Below are 11,581 nucleotides of genomic sequence, written 5' to 3'. Positions count from 1 at the left end.
CTCGCGCGGGGAGGAGCGTGCGAGGGCAGCAAGCTGGGAGGCCAGGCGGGCGCGTCGGGGGCGGGGCTGGGGCGGGGCCGCGCGGCGCTGTGGGTGGTCTCCGCCCCCGCGGCGGCCGAAGCAGGCGCCTCCGCCTCCTGCCCTGGAGGAGGTGGGAGCCGGGTAACTAGGGAGCTGTTGGGGGTTGCGTGGCCCAGCTCTCCGGTTAGTGTTCCCCAAAAGGTCCTCGCCGCCCTCTGCTGTCGGGGGTCTCAGACTAGGAGCTTTGGCACAGCGGGGGCCGGGGAAAGACTCGAAAGAGTCCCTACAGCGCTGGAGAGACAGTCTCGAGTTCTCTCCCCGCCCCCAGTTTCTTCCAAACGAGCCTTCTGCGCCTGGGAGGGCGTCTTTCCAGCAGCCGCCTGGGGCCCCAGCCAATATTTAGCTCCAGCTGGTAACACAACGGAAAGAAAAAATCATCACAAATAAAAAATTAAAAGTAAGGGCATTTTATTCTGAGAGAAGAGTTAAAAAGCGCGCTTTCTCTGTGTCGAAGGTAGATTTTATAAAGCATTTTATATTTCTTTTGGTGACGGGGACCTTTTGGGTTAGGAGTTGGGGTGACGCACTTTCCTGGTTCACTGGCTTTGAGGAACTCACCTGGCAAGGGGCTTGTTTGGGGAACTCTCGGAATAAGAGAACAGAACGGTGGTCCGCAGACCCAGGATTCCAACCCAGACTTCTTAAACTACAAGCTACACTTTTACTTAGGTCTCTGCTTTCTGCCCAAGTCCCAGGTCTTTTTTTTTTTTTAATTTTTTTATATGTTTATTTTTGAGAGAGAGGAGAGACCGAGTAGGAGCAGGGGAGGGGCAGAGAGAGATGGAGACAGAATCTGAAGCAAGTTCTAGACTCTGAGCTGTCAGCACAGAGCCCAAAGATGAAACTCACGGACTGCCAGATCATGACCTGAACGGAAGTCTGATGCTTAACAACTGAGCCATCCAGGTGCCCCCAAGTCCTAGGTCTTAAAGGGCCGTTAGCAAACGTTTAGAAGCTTATAGTGCAGCTCAGTGTTCTTAGCTAGATTCATTTCTCAGTGTCTCTGGTTCTCAGTCTCTCCTCTAGCTTTCTTTCTCTTTGGCCCGATGCTGGGAGAGAAAATGCCCCAGTTTTTAAAAAGTGTTCTCATTGTTAGTTCATGTTTTAATTTAATTTGCTCCCTGAATTTCTGTTTCTAATAACTTTAGTCTCAAACAAGCGGTGGGGTTAACACCAGTATCTTAGAATAGCTATCAAATCTAGGCCTCAAAGGTGGGTGAATGGAAGAAAATTCTTACGGCAGCAAAATTCAGGCCAGATGGGCAGATGTGGAGGGAACCTGGCAAGAAAGGTACTGCTAGGTTTTATGGGCCTCAAACCCTGAAATTTAAGCAAGGACTTGAGTCCAAGAGTGCAAATTTTGCAGAATGTTCAATGAAATTCTGATTCCCTCTGAATTTGTTTCCTGTTGCTGCTGTAACAAATTGCTACAAATTTAAAACAACACAAATTTGTTATCTAACAGTTCTGGAAGTCAGAACTCTGAAATGGGTCTCACCGGGCTAAAATCAAGGTGTGATCAGAGCTGAGTTCCATCTGAGGGCTGTAGAGGATCAATTCTCCAACTTCTAGAGACTACTTGTTTGCTTGGCCCCTGTTTCCATCTTCAGAATACATCAATCTCTGCTTCTGTGGTCACATCTACTCTTTCTCTGTCTCTCCTATGTCCCTCGTATGGGACTCTTGTGATTATATTGAGCCCACCCACGTTATCTAGAATAATCTTCCAATTTTAAGAGTCTTAATTTAACCACATCTGGAAGGTCCCCTTTACCCTGTAAGATAATAAACACACAGGTTCCAGGAATTAGGACATGGATATTTTGGGGTGACCATTATCAGCCTACTATACCCCCTTCCCACTCTCATGTATGATTTAAGGTGGGGGAAAGGTAGGAATGAGCTATTGTTGGTTACTGGCAAAAGCTTGAGGTGGGTGTTGTCTGGCCTTCATTCGAGAAATTACCTAACACTTATTGAGTGCTTACGGTATGACAGACACATATTTATGACACAGTTTAATATGGAGGTCCTTTAATATGCTATTTTCTGACATGCCCTCATCCTAAAGAACAGATATGTTAATAGGGTCAGGGACCAGTTTCTTTTTTTTTTTTTTTTTTTTTTTATTTATTATTTTTGGGACAGAGAGAGACAGAGCATGAACGGGGGAGGGGCAGAGAGAGAGGGAGACACAGAATCGGAAACAGGCTCCAGGCTCTGAGCCATCAGCCCAGAGCCCGACGCGGGGCTCGAACTCACGGACCGCGAGATCGTGACCTGGCTGAAGTCGGATGCTTAACCGACTGCGCCACCCAGGCGCCCCAAGGGACCAGTTTCAAAAAGGGGACACAGAAAGCTTCTACCAGAAGAGTTCCTCTGGGCCATTACTCTAAAGAGGTCAGGAACATTTTGTAAACTGCACCCTCTCCCCACAAAATATAAGAGTAATTAGATATTCCAGATTACCGTGGATAAAATACTTAGAGGAGGGAATAAAGTGAGGAATAGTGATGCTCTAGAATTTAGATTGGAAGTTAGCCTCTAGAGTCTTCTCACTACCATGCCAGGAATTTAGCAAATCAATCAGGTGAATGCAATAGCATAGAGACTCCAGAAACATTTTCAACCATCAGTACTCACTGGCTAATAAACACAGTGATGAAAGGAAGGGGTAATCACTAATAATGTTAGGACAAATGGATTACAGTATGAGAAAGAAGCAACTGAGATTCACCTGTCATATACACTGGATTGCATTCTAGGGGGTAAAATAATTATTTTCAAGAAAAACAAAAAAATTAAAATTGGAATATCATATTGATCCTAGCTGTAGGGATCTATAGTGGACAGCTTTTCAATGTACCTGCCCAACTCACGATAATTCTTCCTTCTTTGGAAACAGACTCCCTACCCCTCAAGCCGTAGGGGTGAATTTTTTTTTTTTTAAACATTTATTTATTTTGAGAGACAGCGCAAGCAGGTGAGGGGCAGAGAGAGAGAGACATACAGAATCTGAAGCAGGCTCCAGACCCTGAACACAGAGCCTGACGTGGGGCTTGAACCCACCAACTGCGAGATCATGACCTGAGCCAAAGTCTGACATTTACCCGACAGAGCCACCCAGGAACCCCTAGGGGTGAGTCTTAAGGAGCCATATTTGTACTGTAAGACATGGTCTCCTAGATAGAGCTAACTGGATCAGTCTTGGGCACTGTATTATCTTCCTAGGTCTACTGTAACAAAGTACCACAAACTGGGTGGCTTAAAACTACAGATACTTATCGTCTCACAGTTCTGGAGGCCAGAAGTTCAAAATCAAGGTGTCGGTAGGGCCATGCTCCTGGTGCCTCTAGGGGAGGATCCTTTCTTGACTCTTCCAGCTTCTGGTTAAGCCTCCAGAGCCTTACCCTTAGTTGGCATTCCTTGGTTTACGGCAGTTTAACTGCGACCTCTTCTTCTCTCTTCACGTGGCAATCTGTGTCCCAATTCCCTCTTATAAAGACACCAATCATATTGGAATAAGGGCCCATCCTATTCCAGTATGACCTCATCTTAACTAATTACATCTGCAATGACCTTATTCCCAAATAAAGTCACATTCTGAGGTACTGAGAGGGTTGGGGTTCAATATATATACATTTAGAGAGGAGCAATGAGAAACTGTATTCATCCAATAACAGGCACCTAGCCCAAACTGTGTCAGAGTTCCTTCCCTTCAAAACTGAGAATGAGATTCTAGTCTCAGCCTGGGCTGACTGGTCTGGTGCAGAAAGAGAAGCAAAGGGAAACTGAGGCTCGGGCTTCTTATACTTTATGGACTAAGTAGCAGAGAAAGTATTTACAGAAAGAGCAGAATGAAACAGATGGGGAGTGGGGAAGCAGAGAAAAAAGGGGCAGAGGAAGGATGCTCCCAGTGGCCGCTTTCACTATGATCCTATAACCTTTCTGCAGCTCCGCGGCTGTCCTGCTTTGGGTTCCCTGAGACACTGTAGGCTTCCCGAGAAGCCTGGTTGGTTCGCCCTAAGGAAGCTCAACTTGGTTTCTATTGCTTACAAGCAAAGCTAATAGAAAAGCTATAATCAGATGAAGATACCCTATTGGTTTTCCTCGCTGCTAGAATAAGGTACCACAATCTTAGTGCGTAAAACAACACAAACTTATTATCATCCAGCTCTGTAAATCAGAAATCTGACTGACATACATGGGTCTCACTGGGCCAACACCGAAGTGTTGGCAGGACTGCATTCCTTTCTGGAGGTTCCAGGGGAGAATCTCTTGACTTTTCCAGCTTCTTGAAGCCCCTTCTTCCACCTTTAAAGTCAGCAACACTATTTCTCTGGTTCTCTACAGTTGGAAAAATTTTCTTCCTTTTAAGGACTCAAGTGATTGGATTGGACCCACCTGCATAACTCAAGCTAATCTCCCCACTTCAGAGTCCTTAACCTTAATCACATCCATCTGCAAAGTCCCTTTTGCCAGGCGAGGCGTCATATTCACAAGTTTAGGGATTAGAATGTTAACATTTTTAGGACCCATTATTTTGCCTTCCACAGATGCATACCAAAAGGTATCGTGACCATTTGTAATTAGATAGCCGGCTAACGGGCACTTGGGTGGTTCAGTGGGTTGAGCTTCCCCTCTTGGTTTCAGCTCAGGTCATGATCTCAAGATTTGTGGGGTCAGGCTCTGCACTCACAATCAGTGGGGAGCCTGCTTGGGATTCTCTCTCCTCTCTCTCTGCTCTTTCCCCCTGCACATGGGCTCCCTCTCTCTCTCCAAATAAATAAACCTTAAAAAAAAAAAAAAAAAGATAGAAGGCTGAGAGTTTAATGGACTTTCTTTGTACTGTTTCTTTCTCTTGTAAAAAAAATTTCATTTTATTTGAACAACTCATTCTGAAGCTTTGCCCTCCTAAAGCTCTTTTTGAGGAACACGGGGTCAACTCTGTCAGATTCAAGGACCTTTATTTAGCTGCCTTCTCATAGCTGAAGGTTTAACTATCCCGGAAACACACTAAAGGAGGACATATTCCCAAAAGGCCTGATTGGAGCCAGGAAGGAATAAACAGAGTGGAGTCAAATTGCTTATTCCCCATTAGAGAATTGCATGTATTAAAATATTATTGCTTAAAAAAAAGGAAATTGAAATTTCTCTGAACAGAGAGTTTGGGGTGGATACCTTGATAAAGGTGATTCTGGCAGGAGGCTGTAAAGGCCAATTTATTTATAGACACAATAAATGAAATGTACATCTACAGGAAGGCAGGTAAACTCACGCAGTCAACAAAGACAAATGTGCCAAGTACCATTCTAGGACAGAGTTACAGTGGAGAACACAAGGTCCTGCCTTCCTAATTCTACTGAAGGAGATTTATACAAAATGTTCTATCTTATATCTTACATATACCATAATGCCGGGAAGAGATATAGGCTACGAAGAAATATAAAGCAGGACGTAAGGGTAGAGAGGGACAGAAGAGTGCTCTTTTGGGTGAGGCAGTTTTAAAATGCCTTAAATTGAAAAAGTACATTTTATTTTGAAATAATTAGAGAACCACAGGAGGTTGCAAAGAAAGGTACAGAGAAGTCTCATGTGCTTTTCCCTAATCTCCCCCAATGTTACCATTTTCTGCAATATTAGTCTAGTATCAAAACCAAGAAAGTGACATTAGTACAATCCATAGAGCTTCTTCAGATTTCACCTGTTATACATGTGCTTATTTGAATATGTGTGCATAATTCTAGGTAATTTTAACATATGTGTAGTCTTGTGTCATCATCACTACGATCAAGGTACTGACCTACATGTATGAATTATGCTCAATAAAACTATTACAAAGAAATAATTGTGCCATCATCACAAGACACATCAGTGTTACCTCTCTGTAGCCACACTGATCCCTCCCCACCATCACTCACCCCTCGCAACCACTAATCTGGTCTCCATCTCTATAATTATGTTGTTTCATGAATGCTACATAAATGGAATCATCCACTAGGTATCCTTTTGAAACTGTTTTTTTTTTTCTTCACCCAGTATAACTCCCTTGAGATACATCCGAGTGACCTGTATCAATAGTTCTTTCCTTTTCGTTGCTGAGTAGTATTCCATGGTATGGATGTACCACCGTTTGTTTAACCATTCACCCATTAAAAGATGTTTGGTTAGTTTCCAGTTTGGGGCTATTACAAATAAAACTGCTATGAACATTTGTGTACAAGTTTCTGTGTGAAAATAAGTCTTTGTTTCTCTCAGCTAAATGCCTAGGAGTGTATGGTGCCATTGTATGGTAAGTGTATGTATGGTCTTTCCAGAAACTGGCGGAAGCTGTATCGTTTTACGTTCCCCTGCAGTGTATGAGTGATCCAGTTTCTGCACAGCCTTGCCAACATTTGGTGCTAATCACTGTTTTTCATTTTAGCCATTTTGATAAGTATGTTGTGATCACTCATTGTGACTTAATTCGCATTTCTCTAGCGACTAATGATGTTGAGTATCTTTTCATGTACTTATTTGCCACCATTATATTCTCTTGGGGAAGTGACTGTGCACGTCTTGCCCATTTTCTAAATGGATTATTTGGTTTTTTAATGCTGAGTATGGAGAATTTTTTAAAATATATTCGAGACATTAGACCTTTGTCAGATATGTGATTTGCAGTTATTTTCTCCTGGTCTGTAATTTGTCTTTTCATTTTCTTAACAGTGTCTTCTGCAGCACAAAGTTTTAAATTCTGATGAGGTCCAACTTATCAATCTCTTCTCTTATTAGTTATTGGTCATTCTTTTGGTGTTAAGTCTAAGAACTCTACCCAGTCATGCGTCCTGAAAATGTGCTTCTATGTTATTTCCTAGAAGTTTTATAGTTTTATGCTTATATTTTAGTCAGTGACTCCTTTTGAATTAATTTTTGTATAATGTGTGAAGTGTACATTGACTTTCATATTCTTTCTTATGGATGTCTAATTGCTTGGGTACCATTTATCGAAAATCATCCATTGAATTTCTTTGCTACTTTAACAAAAATTAATTGAGCATATTTGTAGGCTTGTTTCTGAGATCTCTGTCTGTTCCATTGGTGTATGTGTCTACCTTTCCACCAATATCACCTGTTGTGATTACTGTAGTCCTATAGTAAACCATCAAGAAATGATTTCTCCCACTTCATTCTTTGTTTTCCAAAAATTATTTTGGCTAATCTAGAGTCTTTTCCTTTCCACATAAATTTTAGAATAAGTTTGTCTATGTCTAATAAAGAAACTCACTGAGATTTTGATTAAAATTATGTTAAACCTAGGGACGACTGGGTGGCTCAGTCAGTTGAGCATCCAATTTCGGCTCAGGTTATGATCTCATGGTTCTTCGAGCCCCATGTCAGGTTCTGTGCTAACAGCTCAGAGCCTGGTGCTTCAGATTCTGTGTCTCCCTCTCTCTCTGCCCCTCCCCGACTTGTGCTCGCTCTCTCTCTCTCTCTCTCAAAAATAAACATTAAAAAAATTTTTTTTAATTATGTTAAACCTAGAGGTTTAGGGCATCAGTGTAGGGGAAATTGACATCTTTACTACGTTGAAACTTCCCATCCCTAAAACATGTGTCTCTCCAAGAATTTAGGCTTTTATTTCTTTCATCAGCATTTTATAATTTTCATCATACAGATCATGTACCTACTTTTGTTAGATTTATACTTAAGTCTTTTATTTTCTTTGGAGCAACTTATAAGAATGCCTTCTTCAGGGGAATATTTGAAGAGAGACCTGAGTGAAGCAGGAACATGGAGTGAGCATGGGTGCAAAGATCCCGAGGCAGGTGTTTGCTTGGTGTGTGTTTGAGATGGGGTGAGCTAGAAAGAGAGTAGCAGCAAATGAGGTCCAGGTCGTCACGATGTCGACAGGACCTTGGTGAAGTCACGATGAGACTGTGGAATTTTACTCTAAATGTGATGAGACGCCATCAGAGAGTTTTGAGCACAGAGATGATACGGCCTGATTTATATTTTAGAAGGACAGTCCTGGCACTTGACTGGAAAATAGGCTGTAGGAAGGTAAGGGGAAGTAGGAAGCTGTATTAGGAAGCTCTTGGAGTGGCCCAGGTGACACTGGCTGATAGCTCAGGCCAGGCTGGCAGCTGTGGAGGTGATGAGGAATAGCTGGAGTCTAGACATATTTTTAAGGTGTAGCTGAGAGGACTGGGGGTGAGATGTTAGAGAAAGACTTGAGAATGACTCTCAAGCTCTTGGCCAGTGCAGCTGGGCAAATGGTGGTACCATGTACTGAGAAGAGGAAAACTTTGTTCTTTAGCATAAAAACAAAAACTATCATTTTCCAGAAAAGACCTAAAACCTGATATCACAGCGTACAGTCCCAAACCAGCCACAGTTTTGAAATGTTGGCTACTAGTTGGACTTTTAGAAACTACTGACAAGGTCCCATAGGAAGGATGTTGGCGATGAAAGAAGGGAAATGAAACCAATAGCTATTAAGCATGTAAGGACCAAGATTTGCCATGTTACTTCATATTAATCGTTATTAATTCCCTTATAGCTAAGTAGTAATATGCTTTTTTTCTCTTTTCTTTTTCCTCTCTTTGTTTTTTTTTTTCTTTTTTTATTTTAGAGAGAGAGAGAGCATGAGTGGGGGAGAGGGGCGGAGGGAGAAGGAGAGAGAGAATCCCAAGCAGGCTCCATGCTGGACATGGCCTCAACCCGGGGCTCAATCCCATGACCCTGGGATCATGACCAGAGCTGAAATCAAGAGTCGGGGGCCCAACCGACTGAACCACCCAGGCGCCCTTCTTTTCCTTTTTTTAATTGCTCTAAAATAAGGACATATAGTTTTCATTTTCGGTGGCATTAAATATATTTACAATGTTGTGTTACCATTACCACTATCTACATCCTAAACTTCTGCATCAGCCCCAACAAAAATTCTGTACCCATTAAACAATAACTTCCCTTTCCTGCCTCTCCAGTCCCTAGTAAACCATATTCTATTTTCTGTCTCTATGAATTTGCCTATTCTGGCCAGGGGTTAGGGGGGGGTTCGTATAAGCGGAGTTATTCACTCTTTGTCCTTTTGTGTCTGGCTTATTTCACGCAGCATAATGTTTTCAAGTTTCATCCATGTTCTACCACATCTCAAAATTTTATTCATTTTTATAGCAGAATAATATTCCGTTGTGCGTATATACCACATTTTGTTTATCCATTCATCTGTTACTGGACACTTGGGTTGTTTCCACCTTTTGGCTGTTGTGAATAGTGCTGCTGTGAATATTCATGTAAAAGTGTCTGTCTGCCTTCTGCTGTCGGTTCTTTTGGACACATACCTAGAAGTGGAATTGCTGGGTCATATGGCAATTCTGTGTTTAGCCTTTGAGAAACCATGAAACTTTTCCACAGCAGCCAAACCATTTTCCGTTCCCACCAACAACGCACAAGGGTTCCCATTTCTCCCTGTTCTTGCCAACACTTGTTATCTTCTGTGTGTGTATGTGTGTTCTAATAGCCATCCTAGTATAGTAGCTGTGAGGTAATATCTCAGTGTGGTTTGCATTTCTCTAATTACTCATAATGTTGAGCATCTTTCCATGTGCTTTTTGGCCATCTATAGATCTTCTTTGGAGAAATGTCTATTCAAGTCTTTGCCCTTTTAAACTTGGGTTGCTTTGTTGTTGTTGTTGAGATTTAGGAGTGCTTTATATATCCTGGATATTAATTCCTTATTAGATACATTATTTGCAAATATTTTCTCCCATCCTGTGGGTTGGATTTTGCTTTCCTGATAGTATCCCTTAATGCACAAAAGTTCTTCCTTTTGATGAAGTCCAATTTATCTATGTTTTCTTTTATTGGCTGTGCTGTTGGTCATACCCATGAAACTGGCACCAAATCCAATGTCATGCAGATTTTCTCCAATACGTTCTTCCTGAGAATTTAATAGTTTTGGCTCTTAAATTTAGGCTTTGATCTATTTTGAGTTCATTTTTATACATTGTGTATGGTAAGTATACAACTTCATTTTTTTTGCATATAAATATCCAGTTTTCTCATTACTGTTTATTGATAAAACTGTCCTTTCCCCTTCGAATAGTTTTGGCATCCTTGTAGAAAATCAATTGGTCATATATGTGAGGGTTTGTTTTTAGGCTCTCTATTCTATTCTATTGGCTGTCTTTATGCCAGTACCATACTGTTTTAATTACTGCAGCTTTGTAGTAAGTTTCAAAGTTGGGAAGTGTAAGTCTTCCCATTTTATTAATCCTTTTCAAGATTGTTTTGAGACCCTTGAAATCCTGGATGTGTTTGAAGATTGGCTTTTCTATTTCTGTGAAAAAGACTGTTAGAATTTTGATAGGGATTGCATTGAATCTGTAGGTTGCTTTGGGTACTATTGGCATCTTAACATTAAGTCTTCCTATCCATGAACACTGAGTGTCTTTCCATTTATCTAGGTCTTTAATTTCTTCAAGCAATGTTGTGTCGTTTTCAGTGTACAAGTCTCTTACCTCCTTGGTTAGATTTATTCCTATGTATTCAATTCTTTTAGCTGCTCTATAAATGGAATTGCCATCTTAACTTCCTTTTCAGGCTGTTTACTGCTTATGTATAGAAACACAATTGATAATGTATCATTTTTTGTGAACGAGGAAATAGGGGCTTAGAATAAGTTGTTCAAAAATGTCCTTGGCTAGTAAGGTCCAACTCAGGTCTCTAACTCCATATCTGTTGTGCTGCCTCTCTGAGGAGGTAGCTTACCTAGCCCCTTTCCCAGATTGTCCTTTCTCTCTGACTTGACCCCTAGTTACAAAATAAGAAACACTAGAAGGAGAAGAAAATGGAGCGCTGCAAAATTACGCCCTAAATTCTGGCCGGTGTGACAATTGAACCATAAGAAGGCAACCAAGTTCTCAAAGATACCATCGATATTCCATAGACAGCTTCAGGTTCATTCTTTGTAGTGGAGGGCACAGAGGCAAATGACAAAGAGTCAACGTTGAACGTGTAACTTTAAAATGCCAAAATATTTGGTGAGCATAACTCAGAAATCAAGAAGCTACTTGTAGCAAATCAAATACCGTAATGCATTTTCAACACAGGGCAGTTTCTCATGGCCCTGACAGAAGGACTGTGTCACGGCATGTAGATGGGGTTCCGACTCTTGAGGAACTGAGGGTGGGGGAGACTCAGGCTCAGGAGAGATACACTCTGCAGCCCTGCCACCAGGTTGGAGACCAGAAGTGTGTCAAGTAACCCTGAAGAGCCTCTAACGGAGATGGCAGGTCTTGGTATGCTAACAAGAGGGGATGGATGAGTTTGTCCAAGACCCTGGATGCCATTCAGGAACCACTAGGGTCTCTTCCCCAGTCCCCACTGAGCACTTGTCTTCCTCTCCCAAACCCGCTGTCTGACTCCACTTTCTGCTGTTTCTGCACGAGAGCACCGGCACTTTAAATGTGGAGCCGTGACTATTGTTGCAGCTGCCACTGTTGGGAACCTGGCC

The sequence above is a fragment of the Puma concolor genome, chromosome A2 (assembly GCF_028749965.1).
Source record: "Puma concolor isolate L17-30 chromosome A2, mPumCon1.1.hap2, whole genome shotgun sequence".
NCBI lineage: Eukaryota > Metazoa > Chordata > Mammalia > Carnivora > Felidae > Puma > Puma concolor.
This window is presented reverse-complemented; position numbering follows the sequence as displayed.